This window comes from Taudactylus pleione, unplaced genomic scaffold (assembly GCF_031769625.1).
Source record: "Taudactylus pleione unplaced genomic scaffold, aTauple2 ptg000960l, whole genome shotgun sequence".
Classification (NCBI taxonomy): Eukaryota; Metazoa; Chordata; class Amphibia; order Anura; family Myobatrachidae; genus Taudactylus; species Taudactylus pleione.
In genome coordinates this window covers 579,785-597,977 of record NW_028285361.1, presented here as the reverse complement: position 1 = coordinate 597,977, position 18,193 = coordinate 579,785, and positions in this window count along the sequence as shown.

Here is an 18,193-nt window from a genome sequence, read left to right as displayed (position 1 = left end):
CAAGAATAAATGACAGATATGGTTAAAAAGAAAACAACTTATATGAACCCTCTGCTCTGTGATTAACAAACATAAACTATGGATTACAATATTATCATTGTGTTTTTTTTTTACAAGAGTAGTATAATTAATATACGGTAGCCTAAATTGTTATTACATAATTCTTATTTATCTTTTCATCCACAGGTACAGTTATTATCCATACATCAACAGACTCTGAACTGAATTAAGGACGGCATATAATCTTTTTTGCTTAATACATGGTATTCTGCTCTTTTACAGTTTGCTTCTTAACACATTTATTTCTAGCCATTGTTATAGGAAGTTATTGGGGGTTGATTGACATCACTGATCACATGTGTTTGTTGCTCATACTTTATCAGTGCATCAGAATCTGCAAACCGGAGTGTTTTGTTACAAGTGTAGTAAGACTAATACATCATATACCAGAGTGTAAAATTGATGTTATACCAGAGTTAAACAGAATGAGAACAGAGGACAAAATCCATCACACACCAGTGGGCACTGGCAAAATTATGTGTGGTCAGGGTGTGCACAGATTACAATATCAGTATTTCTTAACAAAAAACATAATTATAATATTAAATAAAAAAAATAAACATCTAAAACAAACACATACAACAAAATTGGTAAGACAATTTTCAATATAAGCTCTCGAAAGATTTATAAGTAGCAAACAATATACAAACTTGTATACTCATTTTTATTTTAATATATTAATTATGTTTTTCTCAATAAACACTGTTATTTTAAGCCAAGCCAATTTTCTGTTTCTTTGTGAAAGAATTACACATGTATAATTAAATTTTTTACTATTTGTTTGATTTTATGTCGGTCTATATCGCCATCCAGGCGCAGTGTTTTTGTTATTTTTTGCTTTTTGTGGATGGTGTTGACAGCCACTCTTAACTGGCATCAGGGTGTGGCATATGTCATAATTACAATGGTTGATAAAATAAAACAAATAAAATATTTTTGAGTGTGGTGTATGTTTGTGTACCCTCAATTTTTTCTAACCATAATAGTAGCTATAAAATAAAAATTTTCAGTGTAACTATATACACTGCCAGCAGGTGGCGACAAACCTACATTAATAATAAATCTAAAACTTCAATGTTTCTCTCAACTAATAGCATTCTACGCAGAGATTACAGAATTTCTACAACCTGAAACAAGTTCAAAATTGCTCTTGTTTTTTTTATAGTCTCCTATCCCTCTTAGGTGCAAAGTGTCCCTGTTCTTTAAAAGGGTAAATAGTTTATTTAAATAAATAAGCCACTTATGAGGTCAATTCATTTAGGAGCAAGTTGGGTCCTGTGAGTTTGCTATTCACTTTCCAAACTTGCATTGCAGTTTCCCAGCAATTTACATTTTTTGGGGAGCACCTCCCTGAGCAGGTGAAATATAGGGAAAATTTTTATTTTAAGGTAAAAATGTTGGGACAAAGTGCAGAACCTCTAGTGCACCCCTTCCAAAGAATAATCATGCACTTAAGGCGCATATCCATTACACGATTAAAATGAATGATTGAACGATAACAACATCGTTATCATTCAATCGTTCATTAATCGTGCAGTAATTATGCCGGCAATGACCAGCGATGTGCGCTCCTGCTGGTCGTTGTTGGCATCTGTCATCGCCTGAACATGCAGGCTAAACCGCCGAGATTGTCAGGTTGTGCATGTTTGGGGATGGGGGCGGGTGCCTGCACTGAATGACATATAGTTCAGTGTGGGCACAATATCCACACACAGTATGATGATTACGATGTTGTAATCGTACAGTCGTTCTACACTCGTGTAGTGGATATGCCCCATTAGAGGTGTTTAAGTAGTATCAGTTGGCCAATGTCAGTTTTCAGGTGAATTTCTCTAAAAAGCTCATTAATGGGTTAAATGATGAATGGCAGTTATGTAGAAATGTTTGATTTGAGAAGGGTCTTAGAACTTGTAGATGAAGCTAAAAGTGTTTTTTTCCCCAACTCTTTAAAACTGGTTTAAAAACCTTGAATAATCACTGTATAGTAGTTTGGGGTGCAAAAAAAGCCTGTAAAAACTTGCAGAATGAATAAAAAATGCAAAAATCAATCATTTGACACCTTTAAATAACCTCCAGTCCTTTCCATGTGGTCACTATGTAAGGATGTGTGCAAAACTCGTGTTTTAATTCTACGTTTTCGTCATGTTTTGGTTTTGGCAAAATTGCCCTCAAATGTTTTTGTTTTAGATATCTTTATAGATTGATAAAAAAAACATCTAAAATCATGTAATTTGGACCTGTTTTTGTTTCTAAAGTATTGCGAACATCAATAACATTAATTTCAAACTCAAAGCTCACAGCCCATGTTTTCACAAATATTGGCCAAAGACTGCAGCGAGATGGCTGGCTAAACTTTGTGACAGAGCAGAGCCCAAACACGTGGTGGTTTAAAAGAATATAGCACATCTATGAAACATAGTGGGACAGCAGTGACAGATAGGATGGTAATTTTATGCGAACCTATAGAATGTTTTCATTAATCAAGAACTATAGTAATAACCTAAAAGTAAGAGCCTGGTAGAAAAAATACAGTATATTACCAATAAATCACAGGCATCGGGCCAGTAGAGGTAAATAGAGTAGGGATGTGCAGGCTCGGATAGCTTCGAATTTGCACGCCGAGTTCGGATTTTTCCCTCCAAAAATCGGATCTCAGAAAGAGGCAAAACGTCATCTTTCATGGACAAACATAATCATTCCTTGACAATAGTCCATGGAAGATGATGTTTGTCCATGAAAGATAACATTTTGCCTCTTTCTGAGACTCAATTTTTGGAGGGAAAAATCCGAACTCGGCGTGCAAATTCGAACCTATCCGAGCCTGCACATCCCTAAAATAGAGATGGAGTAACAGGATTGTAGTCTTTACAGCAATACAGAAATGCGGGCAAAGCCCATAATGAAAAGTGGTGCTGATGGCATTGTTTTGGGCCCTCCAAACCCACCCTTATGTTGTATATTAAAAAGAACGTGTACAGTACAACAAACCAAGTACTTCAGCAACTGGGACTGCCACTTTTGTAGCTGAAGTGCTTGGTTTGCTTGGGTCTCCACAAAAGAAAACACCTTGGTGGTTTAGTTAAACCAAGCTACCAATGGGCTTAAGTCAGCTAACAGTGTTGTTAATAATTGTCACAGTTAAAAGATGTCATTAACATCCTCATCATCACCCTCTTTTGATATCATCCTCAAACAATATTAACTAATCTCCACTGGAATCCACAGTTGCAGAAGTCTCTATTTGTTGTAATTGATGACAAAGGTCCTCTTCATGGAATTTGTAGTTCATTTCGATGAACATTAGTTTTCCATCAATTTTTGGAAGTAGCCTTTTACTTTGAATGCTCACAAGGTTCCCGTCTGTGCTAAAAACTCTTTCCGAGTACGCAATGGAGGGTGGGCAGCTAAAGAAAACCAAAGTTTATTTGTACAATAGGCTCCAAATTGCCTTTTTTCCGTCCAGTATTCAAAGGTACTGTGTGACATGCTTATTTATACATTACCATTAAAGTAATCTTCCACCATTCTATTGATGCCTACTGTATCAGATTGAGTCATGGTAGAGGTGTCATGGCAATTCTTTTAAGCCTGACTAGATGTCATAATGTTTCACTCTGGTGTTCTGAGTTGACTCATCATCGTTACCAGTGTCTCTCTTGGAAAAGACCAGTTTTTCCCTGGCAGCATGTAGGAGTAACTGAAGCAGGAGATGTCATCATGTCCTGTGCCACTTGAGTTCACAACTTGGTTGCCAGAAACTCTTTGTATATCTGTTTCAGTTGGAAAAAAATACATTACATAAAACTTGAACCTAGAATCAAGCATGGTTGTCAAAATGTACTGTTTCAACTGCAAGATGCTGCAAACTTTTTGATCCTGGCTAAGCGAAAAAAGATCTTGATCTACAAGTTCAACATACTTAGCGGAATCTCTTAGTTTCATCTATTCTTTCAGCTTCTTTAGCTGCTTTTCCCATAGTTTGATTAAGAGTATGACCTGACTTAGGCTGGCAGTGTCTGAACTCATTTCATTGGATACAATTTCTAATGGTTTCAGTAGCTTGCATAAAATTGAGAATATTCTCCACTGTGCTGGATTATGGTAACATGTTTCCCCACCCTTCCTATCTCATGGTTTGATATGTATGCTTGGATGGCTTAATGCTGTTCCTCCAGTCACTGAAGCATATAAACAGTGGAATTCCACCTGGTTACTACCTCATGCTTCAGATAGCGGCATTGGCAAATTATACAGTTGAAGCAGCTGCTGCAATCTTCTACATGCAGTTGCTGAATGTGAAAAATGGCAAAAAAAATTTTTGGCCCACAGTCAGCATGTCCTGCATGCACCTTTCAGCTTTTGAGAAATTCTGAACAACCAAGGCCCGTATTCAATTTGAGCCGAGCTGCGTTAATTTAACGTGGCCCAGACTTAACACTGCCTTCCAGGCATTATAGTATCGCGCACGTGCCCGCGTATCTCCGTATTCAATTTGAAACTAGGCAAAAACGGGACCTGGCGATACTTGGATCGGCGGTAAAAATGGAAATTTTTCCATGTTTTAAGGATCTACTGGAGAAGGGGACAGATTAATCTGGTATAGTATGTGTGAATGGGTAGGTGTGTGTAATAAAGTTATACTGTCACGGTGTGTGTTTTTTTTTTTTTTAACTATTTATTTTACAGTGAAATTACAGGTGCCACATGTCTGCTGGCACTTGTAGTTCCACAAATGCAAAATGGCAGGCATGCTGGCACTTGTAGTTCCACTGTAAAACACAATAGTTTTACATTATTTGCCCCCCCATTACCCCCATACCCACCAAGCAAGGGGTATGGGTAAGAGCCCCGGCTTCAGCGTAAGCATGGGGTGCTCGCGAGGGGGGGACCCTTCTTTAGAGGGTCCCCGACTCCCTCGAGATCACCGGCTTGCGCTGACTGACTTGGGGTGCTAATGCTTTGGACCTGGAGTCCAGGTGTTTGGGTCTCTGGACTGTGGCATTACACCCCGGTCGGTTGGGTCTGGTGTTGGTCTTAAATATAGGGGTACCCCATGTCTTTTTTGCCCCCTATATATAAAACCAGCACTAGTCCCTGCAGTCTGGTGTTGGTTTCTAAAACACGGTGGAACCCTACACATTTTGTTCCCCGTATTTTTAGAAACCACCACTGGCTGGCAAGCCTGGGGCTGGTTTGCCTTTTGGGGGGGACTTTATGTCATTTTTTTTGTACATTTTTAGTACTGTTTTTTACAGGTTAAAAAAAACGGGAATTTTCAGAAAATATTCTAGGGACCCCCCTAAAGATGTGTAGACATGGGGGATCACTATGGGTACCCCCATTTTTAACTACTGAAGGAAGTCAGGGTTTGTAATAGCCGCGGCAGGTGCATAAATGCGGCTTTGAATAAGGTGATGCATTTAGAAGTTTTTTTAGGGCAAAACAACTATGGCCATCAAATTTGGGGTACTTGAAAATGGGGTTCAGCATATTTTAAAGTTGCTAAAGTGACTTAAAAAAATAGTGAAAAACCCACAGGCCGCAAACACCTGCAATCAAAAAAACACTTGGGGCATACTTGGGGACCCCGCAGAGTCAAGTTCGCTATTTTTTAAGTTTGTACCCCAACTTTTTTTTTTTTTGCCCCCTTTTTCAAGGTCAATTTTTGGGTGTCCTTAATTAAAAAAAAAATTTTTTGACACAGATTACCTTTGGGGGACTGTCTGAAGGCTGCATGGGGGTTCCCGAAACATTGCACCCCAAAACCCAAATTCTGCACTTTTAACGCCTGCCATCCATATGCGATACTTTACCGCCTATTACATTGCATTGACTTAACGCCTAGGCGGAAAGTCTTTCAAATTGAATACGGAGGAAAACTAAAACAGGCGATAATGACGTCATCAGCGGTAAATTACTGTGAATCCAGACTTAACGCCTCAAATTGAATACAGCCCTTAGTTTATTATGTGTGCAAAACATGGTATGTTTTCAAAATCACCCACTTCTAATGCTCATACAATGTTACTTGCTTTATTGGAAATAACAAATCCTGAGGAGAGTTTAAGCTACTTTGCTATCACATCCCGAGTTTTTTCCAATTGATTGACCAAAGTATGCCTTCGTGAAGTCGGTGATACAGAAAGTAGCCTGCCTGTGCAAGAGCTGGTGTTGTGTGTTACTGCTCAAGGTGATGCACCCACCACGGGAACAAATGCAGGATTTCTAAAGGGGGGTTTCCAAATGCTTAATTTTAGAGCAAATATGGCCAGTCCATGAAAAGGCATAATTAGCACTTAACCAGCTATAATATATGTCATACAAAGTATAGTGTATGTAGAGAGAGTTGCCATGCACAAGTATAACACAATATATGTTCAAATAGTTTAAGCAGAAATACTAAAAACTTTCCAGTCTGTATATTACAGAAACTAAGAATATATAGTAAACAGCACATGCACAGTTTAACAAACCAATCACTTCAGCAACAGGGACTGCCAATTGTGGCTGAAGCAATTGGTTTGTTTGGGCCCCCACAAAATAACTACCACAGGGCAGCTGACATTGCTGGTAATGATCTCTCCGTGCACAAACTGGCTTTACAGAGGCAAGATGTTGTCGCCATCATCATCTGATTGGTCACCCTCATCAGTGTGTACATCATTTTTACACAACACTAATTCATCCCTGCTGGAATCCACCATTACAGCATTAGGTGCTTCTTAATTTTTGGATGTAATTGGCAGTAAATGTCTTCCTCGTGAAATTTGTAGTTAATTTTGATGAACATTATCTTTTCCACATTTTGAGGAAGTAGCCTGATACGCCGATCGCTGACCTGGTTCCCAGATGTGTGGAAAACTCTTTCTAAGTACACACTGGAGGGTGGGCAGGCTGGCAGCTCAAGTAAAGCAAAGACAGTTTGTGCAAGGGCCTCCAAATTGCCTTTTTTCTTGCCAGTAGTCAAAAGGACTGTCTGACATGCCTATTTGGATGCTATCATTAAAATAGTCCTCAACCATTCTTTGAATGGTGACCATATCAGATGGAGTCACAGTAGAGGTCTCATTAATTGTAGACCAACCAGATGTCAAAACCTTGTTGTATTGACTCATATGCATAAACAGTGGGTCTTTTTGGGGGAAAGTTTCACTTTTTCTTGGCAGTCGCACTTGCTGGAGAAACTGAAGGAGGAGCTATCACTGCATCACGTGCCGCTTGAGCTGACAATTTCCTTACTAACATCTCTTTGCATCTCTTCAGATCTGTGTCCACTGGGAAGAAAGACATGATGTATTACTTAAACCTAGGATCCAGCATGGTCGCCAAAATGTATTGATCTTATTGTAAGATCCTAACAACCCTTTGATCCTGGCGAAACAAATAAAGGACTTGATCTCCAAGTCTGACATGCTTAGCGGAATTGCCTCATATCAGCTCCTCCTTCAGTTTCTCAAGCTGCTTTTCCAACATTCTAATTAGGGAAATTACCTGACTAAAGCTGGCAGTGTCTCAACTCACTTCACAGATGACTCCTTCGAAGGGTTTCAGCATTTTGCACAACATGGAAAGTATTTTGCACTGAGCTTGAGTAAGGTACATTCCCCTCCTCTTCCTATGTCATAGTTCATTGTGTAGCTTTGGATGGCTTTTTGCTGTTGCTCCATCCGCTGAAGCATATAAAGGGTGGAGTTCCACCATATAACTACTTCTTGCTTCAGCTGGTGACAGGGCAAATTCAATATTTCTTGCAGGTGCTGCAATTTTCTACATGCACCTGCTGAATAGTGAAAATGTCCAGAAATTTTGTGGGCCACAGACAGCATCTCCTGCATGGCCTTGTCAGTTTTTTATAAAAATTTGCACCACCAAGTTGATTGAGTGAGCAAGACATGGGATGTGTTGGAATTCACCCTGCTGTAATGGTCTCACAATATTGGCATTGTCAGAAATCACAAACCCTGAGGCGAGTCCAATCAGGGTAAGCCATTTTCCAATGACTTCCCTGAGTTTTTTTAAGAGGTTGTTAGTGGTATGCCTCTTAGTAAAACCGGTGATACACAGAGTAGCCTGCCTTTGAATGAGCTGCTGTTTCTTAGATGCTGCTGCTGCTGCTGTTGCTGGCGCTGAAGGCAAAACACACCAGTGGGCTGTTACAGTCATGTAATCTTCTGTTTGCCCTGTTCCACTTGTCCACATATCTGTGGTTAAGTGGACAGTGGGTACAATGGCATTTTGGAAAACAGTAATTAAGTTTTTTTTTAACGTCCCTGTACAGGCTGGGAATTGCTATTCTAGTGAAGTGGAATCTAGATGGGATTTGGCAGCGGGGACACAGGACCTCAATTAACTGTCTAAAACCCACTGCACTAATGGCGGATATCAGATGCACATCTAATACCAGCATAGATGTTATGGCATCAGTAATCTGCTGTGCAACTGGATGAGTGCTGTCATACTTGCTCTCCCTTGCAAAGGATTGTTTAACAGTCAATTGTTTTTTTGAACTACTAATGGTAGTTTTACTGGTTCCCTTCTGGGATGAAGATCCACTCCCAGCAGCAGCAGGCAGAGTGCTCAAGGATTCTTCTGAGGAATTCAGGATAGGGGAGGACTGAGTTAGCCTCATCAAATTGGATGCAAGACTAGTTCCAAAAATGTTTGAGGATATTGTTGATGAAGGTGTTGGTGGTGAAGATGCCAGGTGCTTGGATAAGGCAGAAAAGTGAGCTAGCTGCGCTGGACTGCTTGTTGTTACTTTTTTAGCCAAACTTTCTGAATTTTGCAAACAATTTGGATGGATGCTCTGTAGATTACGTAAAAGGGAGGTGGTTCCAAGATGGTTACTCTGGCATGACAATGGGTACAGATGACTTGACAATTGTTGTCCAGATTTGGGTAGAAATTATTCCAAACATAAGAAGCTGTTTTTTTTTGTTTTATGCCCAGACATGACAATGGGCTTTTCCTTATCATGTGCAACAACTGTTTCCACTGGGGCCAGATTTACACAAACAATATCCTCATCATCAGCATCCTCATCATCAATATCCTTATTAGCATCAGTTACACAAATATCCTCCTCACCCTGGAGCACTTCCACAGAAGCATCCTTGATTTTTATGTCAGCATGTTGATTTGTGCTGCTCATTACCACATTTGCAGAGAACACACAAGTGGTGGATGGAGGCTTCTCTTTGAGTACAGTTATGGAAAGGTCAGGCTCACACATGGCACCCGCCGACAGACTTAGACTCTCCTCAGGGATTTGTGACATTTCTGAGCACACAGTTGATTCCTGTGCCTTAACAATTTAAATTGTTTTGAAATGTCTACAGTGAGAAGGGCTTACATCATCATAAGAGCCAGAACCACCAGTCATAAATAAAGGCCAAGGCCTTAGCCTTTACTTGCCACATCATGTGGTGAAAGGCATATTGCCAATTTTATGTCTTTCTGCAGCTAACTTTCCCTTTGATGCTTTTTCTTTACCACTGTAAAATATTGCTTCTTTGATTTTAGATGCCCTGACTTAAGCCCTATATGCCCTTGCGCATTGTCTTTAGTAGATGACATAGACAGACTAGTATCATCATGGCTGGCAGCAGCTCCAGTACTAGTATGTGGTTCCTGCTCTCCTCTTAACTGATTGTTCTCCATTTTTCAACAAACATGATCGAAGTGGGGTACAGCACACACATCAATTTGTACCAATTCTAAATATTACACTGCTGTGTCAATGACCTACAGTTTTACAATATTTTTATGAATACACTGCGCTACCATTTACAGTGTCACAATATTTTTTATGGATACACTGCACTACCACTTACAGTGTGACAATATTTTTTATGAATACACTGTGCTACCACTTACAGTGTCACAATAATTTTTATGAATAATACACTGTGCTACCACTTACAGTGTCACAATATGTTTGATGAATAATACACTGTGCTTATCCTTTACAGTGTCATAATATTTTTTCCGAATACACTGCATTACCACTTACAGTGTCACAATATTTTTTTATGAATAATACACTGCACTACCACTTACAGTGTCACAATATTTTTTATGAATAATACACTGCGTTACCACTTACAGTCACAATATTTTTATAAATAATACACTGCGCTATCCCTTACAGTGTCACAATATTTTTTATGAATAATACACTGTGCTATCCCTTACAGTGTCACAATATTTTTTCTGTGAACACTGCATACTGTGTCACAATATTTTTTATGAATAATACAGTGCACTACAACTTACAGTGTCACAATATTTTTTATGAATACACTGCATAGTGTGTCACAATATTTTTTATGAATAAAGCACTGCACTACCACTTACAGTGTCACAATATTTTTTATGAATACACTGCACTACCACTTACAGTGTCACAATATTTTTATGAATAATACAATGCAGTACCACTTACAGTGTCACAATATTTTTTATGAATAATACACTGCATTTCCACTTGCAGTGTCACAATAACTGTGCTACCACTTACAGTGTCACAATATTTTTTATGAATACACTGTGCTACCTGTGCTAGGCACCCTGCTAGCCAGATGAGGCTAGCAAAAAAAGATCTGAGGGCCAGACCAAATGATTCTGCAGGCCTTATACGGCCCCTGGGCCTGAGGTTCCCCTATTCCTGCCTTACATTGTCACAATATTTTTTATGAATAATACACTCAGCTATCTTTTACAGTGTCATAATAATATTTATGAATACATTGCGCTTTCACTTACAGTGTCACAATATTTTTTAGGAACAAAACACTGCGCTACCACTTACAGTGTCACAATATTTTTTATGAATAATGCATTGTACTATCCCTTACAGTGTCACAATATTTTTTATGAATAATGCACTATGCTATCCCTCACAGTGTCACAATAGTATTTTTGTGCACACTGTGCTACCACTTTCAGTGTCACAATATTTCTTATGAACAATACACTACGCTACCACTTACAGTGTCACAATATTTATTATGAATACTACACTGTGCTATCCCGTACAGCAGGGGTGGGGAACCATTTTTCTGCCAAGGGCCATTTTGATATATATAAATTATTTGCGGGCCCGATGCAGGTCATGCCCCTCTGTGTGACATCACATGGGGCGGGACCACAATCGCCAGTAATTACAGCAATGCCCGAGCATCCTGAGGAAGCTCTGGGGAGCTGTAAGGACAATGGTGTGACCGTCTGAAGTGTCTTAAGGACGCTTCAGGCGGCACTGCTGCATAGATTTTGGCTGCAGGGTGCTATTTAGGCACCCTGCTAGCCAGATGAGGCTAGCAAAAAAAGATCTGAGGGCCAGACCAAATGATTCTGCAGGCCTTATACGGCCCCTGGGCCTGAGGTTCCCCTATTCCTGTCTTACATTGTCACAATATTTTTTATGAATAATACACTCAGCTATCTTTTACAGTGTCATAATAATATTTATGAATACATTGCGCTTTCACTTACAGTGTCACAATATTGTTTATGAATAATACACTGCGCTACCACTTACAGTGTCACAATATTTTTTATGAATACACTGTGCTACCACTTACAGTATCACAATAATTTTTATGAGTACACTGCACTACCACTTACAGTGACACAATACATGTTGATTATGACACTGCGTTTCCACTTACAGTGTCACAATATATTTTATGAGTACACTGCACTTTCCGTTACAGTGTCACAATATTTTTATGAATATATTACACTGCAGTATTACTAAGCAACAGTATCACAATACTTGTATGAATAATATTACACTGTGCTATTACTGACCAACAATGTCACTCACAATACTTTACGAATTAAAAACTGCAGTATGATGAGCCTACATCGTCACTCTCAATATGCCCAGCAATGTCACAGTGTTTTGGATACACTGGGGGAAGGGGATATGGCATACAGTGTCACAGTGTGCGGTAAAGCACAAAAAAATATTTGTAACTTTTTTAACATATTTTTTTTTTTTTTTTTTAACTTTTAGTTACTTTTTCTTTTACAGCCCTTGGACGGACAGCACACTGGATGGACAGCAGACTAGATGGGCAACACAACCCTCAACAGCACACCCCTTGATGGACAGCACAGCACACCCTTGGATTAGCAAAGCAATTATAATTAACACAGCCCCTTGGACAGAGCACAGCACACCCTACCCGGATTGGACAACACAGCCCAGCACAGCAGACCCCTTGTTGGTCAATACAGCTCCATGGACAGAGCACTGCACAGCACACCCTGCCTGGATTGGACAACACAGCCCAGCACAGCACAGCACACCCCTGTATTGGACAACACAGCCCAGCACAGCACACCCCTGTATTGGACAATACAGCCCAGCACACAATACCCCTGTATTAGACAACACAGCCCAGCACAGCACACCCCTGCACACTCCTGTTTTGGACAACACAGCCCCCCTTGGATGAAGCACAGCCTGACCGACCAGGACTCAGCAAGCAAAAGGCACCGATCATTGTGGGAAGGGACTTATATACAATCCAAAACCTGCGAGAATCTGACAGCGGGATGATGATGTTTTGCCTCATTTTTGGATCCGAATCAGGTGGAAAACCTGAGCCGGACTCGGATCCTGGCCCGGATCGTGAAGTTCGGGTGGGTCCGGTTCTCAGAGAACCAGACTCGCTCATCTCTAGTACAAATGGCGAAGAAAAACATGAAAATACGTTAAACTATATATATATATAATATATATATATATATATATATATATTAGGGGTGTGCACCGGCCCCTTTTCGTGTCTTGTGTTTTGGTTTTGGATCTGGATCTTTCTTCGTGTTTTGGATCTGGATTGGTTTTGCCAAAACCACCCTTCCGTGTTTTGGGTTCTGGGTTTTGTGTTTTGGATCTGTATTTTTTTTTTAAAAAGCATAAAAACAGCTAAAATCACAGAATGTGTTGGTTTTTCTGCTCCTATGCTATTATTAACCTCAATAACCTTAATTTCCACTAATTTCCAGTCTATTCTGAACACCTCACACCTCACAATAGTGTTTTTATGTCCAAAAGGTTGCACAGAGGTAGCTGGATAACTATGCTAAGCGACACGAGTGGGCGGCACAAACACGTGACCCATCTAGGAGTGACACTGCAGTGGCAGACAGGATGGCAGTTTGAAAAACTAGGCCCCAAACTGTACATAATGCAAAGAAAAAAAAGAGGTGCAAGATGGAATTGTCCTTGGGCCCTCCCACCCACCCTTATGTTGTATAAGCAGGACATGCACACTTTAACAAAGCAATCATTTCAGCGCCAGGGTCTGCCACACGACTGTGGCTGAAATGATTGGTTCGTTTGGGCCCCCACAAAACAAGCTGGTAATTAATCTGTCCCTGCACAAACTGGCTCTACGGAGGCAAGATGTCGTCCTCATCCTCCTCACCCACCGATTCCTCACCCTCTTCAGTGTTGTGTACATCCTCATCCTCACAGAGTATTAACTCGTCCCCACTGGAATCCACCACCACAGGTCCCTCTGTACGTACTGGAGGCTGGTCTCCCTGGAAGAGTTGATAATTCATTTTGATGAACATCATCTTCTACACATTTTGTGGAAGCAACCTCCTACGCCTTTCGCTGACAAGGTTCCCGGCTGCACTAAACACTCTTTCGGAGTACACACTGGAGGGGGGGGCAACTCAGGAAAAATAGAGCCAGTTTGTACAGGGGCCTCCAAATTGCCTCTTTTTCCTGCCAGTACAGGTATGGACTGTCTGACATGCCTACTTGGATGCTGTCACCGATGTAATCCTCCACCATTCTGTCAATGGTGACAGTATCATATGTAGTGACAGTAGACATGTCAGAAATTGTTGCCAGGTCCTTCAGTCCGGACCAGATGTCAAAACTTGGTCCTGCCTGCCCTGCATCACTGCCAGCGGGTTGCTTAGGATAGCTAAGTTTTTTCCTGGCAGCCCCAGTTGCTGGAGAAAAAGAAGAAGGAGCTGTTGACGTGTCACGTTCCGCTTCAGCTGACAGTGTGTTCACCAGCAGGTCTTTGCACCTCTGCAGGCTTGTGTCGGCCGGAAAGAGAGACACCACATAGGCTTTAAACCTAGGATCGAGCACGGTGGCCAAAATGTAGTGGTCTGATTTCAACAGATTGACCACCATGGAATCCTGGCAAAGTGAATGAAGGGCTTCATCCACAAGTCCCACATGCCGAGCGGAATTGCTCTGTCTTAGCTCCTCCTTCACTTTCTCCAGCTGCTTCTGCAAAAGCCTGATGAGGGGAATGACCTGACTCAAGCTGGCAGTGTCTGAACTGACTTCACGTGTGGCAAGTTTGAAGGGCTGGAGAACCTTGCACAACACGGAAATCATTCTTCACTGCACTTGAGACAGGTGCATACCCCCTCCTTTGCCTATGTCATAGGTGGATGTATAGGCTTGTATGGCCTTTTGCTGCTCCTCCATCCTCTGAAGTATATAGAGGGATGAGTTCCACTGCGTCACAACCTCTTGCTTCAGGTGATGGCGGGGCAGGTTCAAGAGTGTTTGCTGGTGCTCCAGTCTTCAGCACGCAGTCGCTGAATGGCGACAGTGGGCAGAAATTTTTCGGGCCACCCAAAGCGTCTCCTGCACGCCACTGTCGCTTTTCAGAAAATTCTGCACCACCAAGTTTATTGTGTGAGCAAAACATGGGATGAGCTGGAATTTGCCCAGATGTAATGCCCGCACAATATTGGTGGCGTTGTCAGATATCACAAATCCCCAGGAGAGTCTAAGTGGGGTAAGCCACTGGGCGATGATTTCCCTCAGTTTCTCTAAGAGGTTGTCGGCGGTGTGCCTCTTACTGAAACCGGTGATACACAGCGTAGCCTGTCTTGGAACGAGCTGGCGTATCTGAGATGCTGCTACTGGTGACGCTGCTGCTGTTGCTGCGTAAGGTGATACATCTACCCAGTGGGCTGTCACAGTCATATAGTCCTTAGTCTGCCCTGTTCCACTTGTCCACATGTCCGTGGTTAAGTGGACATTGGGTACAATGGCATTTTTCAGGACACTGAGGACACTTTTTCTGACGTTTCTGTACAGTCTCGGTATCGCCTGCCTAGTGAAGTGGAATCTAGACGGGATTTGGAACCGGGGACACACTACCTCCATCAATTGTCTAAATCCCACTGCACTAATGGCGGATACCGGACGCACGTCTAACACCAACATAGCAGTCAAGGCCTCAGTTATACGTTTTGCTTCAGGATGACTGCTGTCGTACTTCATCCTCCTCGCTAAGGACTGTTGGAGGGTAAATTGTTTAGTAAAAGTAGTGGTGTTCCTACTTCCTCTCTGGGATGATGAACGACTCCCAGCAGCGGCAACAGCAACAGCGGCAGCAGGAGGCTTAGCAATGCAGGATCCTCTGGAGGAATCCCGGATAGGAGAGTCAGTCATGCCAGTGACATGGCCTGCAGGACTACTTCCGATCCTGACTAAGGAGGAAATTGACGAGGAGGGAGTTGACGGTGTGGTTTGCAGGCGCTTGGATACAACAGGACAACGGGATTTAGGTGTCCCTGGACTGCTTACGGTCTTAGCCAAAGTTTCTGAACTTGACAGTAACTTTTTATGAACGCGTTGCAGGTGCCGTATAAGGGAGGATGTTCCTAGGTGGTTAACGTCCCTACCCCTACTTATTTCACCTTTACATATGGTACATATGGCAAGACAGTTGTTGTCCGGATTTGGATAGAAATATTGCCAGACCAAAGAGGTGGAATGTTTGGTCTTCTGCCCTGGCATGACCGTGATGGGCTTTTTCATCCCACGGACAACAACTGTCTCCCCGGAGCATGATTTAAACAAACCACATCACCATCAGAATCCTCCTCGCCAACTTCCTCCTCAGTGCCAGCTACACCAGTATCCTCATCCTGTTGTACTTCAACAGTGACATCTTCAATTTGCATATCAGCAAGTGGACTGTGGGTGCTCCTTTCAGCACTTCCAGGGGGCGTGAAAATGGTGGAAAGAGCCACCTCTTCCCGTCCAGTGCTGGGAAGGTCAGGCATCGCAACCGCCACCACACTTGGACTCTCCTTGGGGATTTGTGATATCTTCTTAGAACGCACAGTTCTTCGCTATGCTTTTGCCAGCTTAACTCATTTGATTTTTTTAGCGGGAGGAGGGCTTCCATCGTCATGTGAAGCTGAACCACTAGTCATGAACATAGGGAAAGACCTTAGCCGTTCCTTGCCACTCCGTGTCGTAAATGGCATATTGGCAAGTTTACGTTTCTCTTCAGATGATTTAAATGTTTTTTTCAAGGTCATTTTCCTGAACTTTGTCATTTGGGATTGTATGTGCCCTCTACTATGACATTGGGCATCGGCCTTGGCAGACGACGTTGATGGCATGTTATCGTCTATGTCATGACTAGTGGCAGCAGCTTCAGCACTAGGAGGAAGTGGTTCTTGATCTTTCCCTATTTTATTTTTATCGGAGAAAGTTTGGTCCTCCATTTATGTTATATTGATATATACGTGCGGCTAAGGCACACACAAACACAGAAAATATTTTTTTATTTTTGTTGGAGACTAGTGCACTTTGTGGGTTACACCACCCTTTAAGAAATGAGCCAGCCGGTCCTTTACTTATGGGACACAGGCGCACGCTTGGCGCTACTCCTTTGTTAATGCACGTGCAGCTACAGCCCACACAATTCACAAACACAAAAAATATTTTTTTATTTTGTTTGGAGTGCCCTTTGGGGGTCACAGCACCCTTTAAGGGACAAGCCAGCCGGCCTTTTACTTATGGGGCACAGGCGCACGCTTGGCGCTGCTCCTTCGTTGATGCACGTGCAGCCACAGTTACAGCACCCTTTAGCGGTCAATCCAGCCGGCCCTTTACTTATGGGACACAGGCGCACGCTTGGCACTACTTTGTTGATGCACGTGCGGCTACTGCGCACACAATTCACAAACACAAAAAAATGTTTATTTTTATTTTGTTTGGAGTGCCCTTTGGGGGTTACAGCACCCTTTAGCGGTCAATCCAGCCGGCCCTTTATTTATGGGACACAGGGGCACGCTTGGCGCTGCTTCTTTGTTGACGCACGTGCAGCCACAGTGCACACAATTCACAAACACAGAATTTTTTTTTTTATTTTGCTTGGAGTGCCCTTTGAGGGTTACAGCACCCTTTAGCGGTCAATCCAGCCGGCCCTTTATTTATGGGACACAGGCGCACGCTTGACACTACTTTGTTGATGCACGTGCGGCTACTGCGCACACAATTCACAAACACAGAAAATATTTTTTTATTTTGTTTGGAGTGTACTTGGGGGGTTACAGCACTCTTTAACGGTCAAGCCAGCCGGCCCTTTACTTATGACACAGGCGCACGCTTGGCACTACTTTGTTGATGCACGTGCGGCTACTGCGCACACAATTCACAAACACAAAAAAATATATTTTTTTATTTTGTTTGGAGTGCCCTTTGGGGGTTACAGCACCCTTTAACGGACAAGCCAGTCGGCCTTTTACTTATGGGACACAGGCGCACGCTTGGCGCTGCTCCTTCGTTGATGCACGTGCAGCCACAGTGCACACAATTCACAAACAGAAATTTTTTTTTTTTTTAGCACTTGGGGGGAGCACCCCTGATGGACAGAGCACCCCCTGGACAACTCTACAGCACCCCTTTAGGACTGGGACACTGCACAGGACTTTGGAGTGGACACAGCCCCTATGGACAACTGACTGCACAACACAGTCCAGCCAGCCACTATGGACTTTGAAGTAGTGGACACAGCCCCTATGGACAACAGCAGCACAGCACAGCACAACACTACACTGCACTACACAACACTACACTACAACACTACACTACACAGCCCAGCCAGCCCTAACTCCCACCCTCTCTCTTCACTGTCCACAGCCGAGTGAGAAAATGGCGCAGACGCGGGTACCATATATAGGATCCAAAACCCGCGAGACCCGGAAGGCGGGATGATGACGTTTTGCCTCGATTTCAGATCCGAGTCAGGCGGGAAAAGTCGAGCCTGACTCGGATCTGCCTCGGATCGGGGGGGGCTCGGGGGGTTCGGATTTCAGAAATCCGAACCCGCTCACC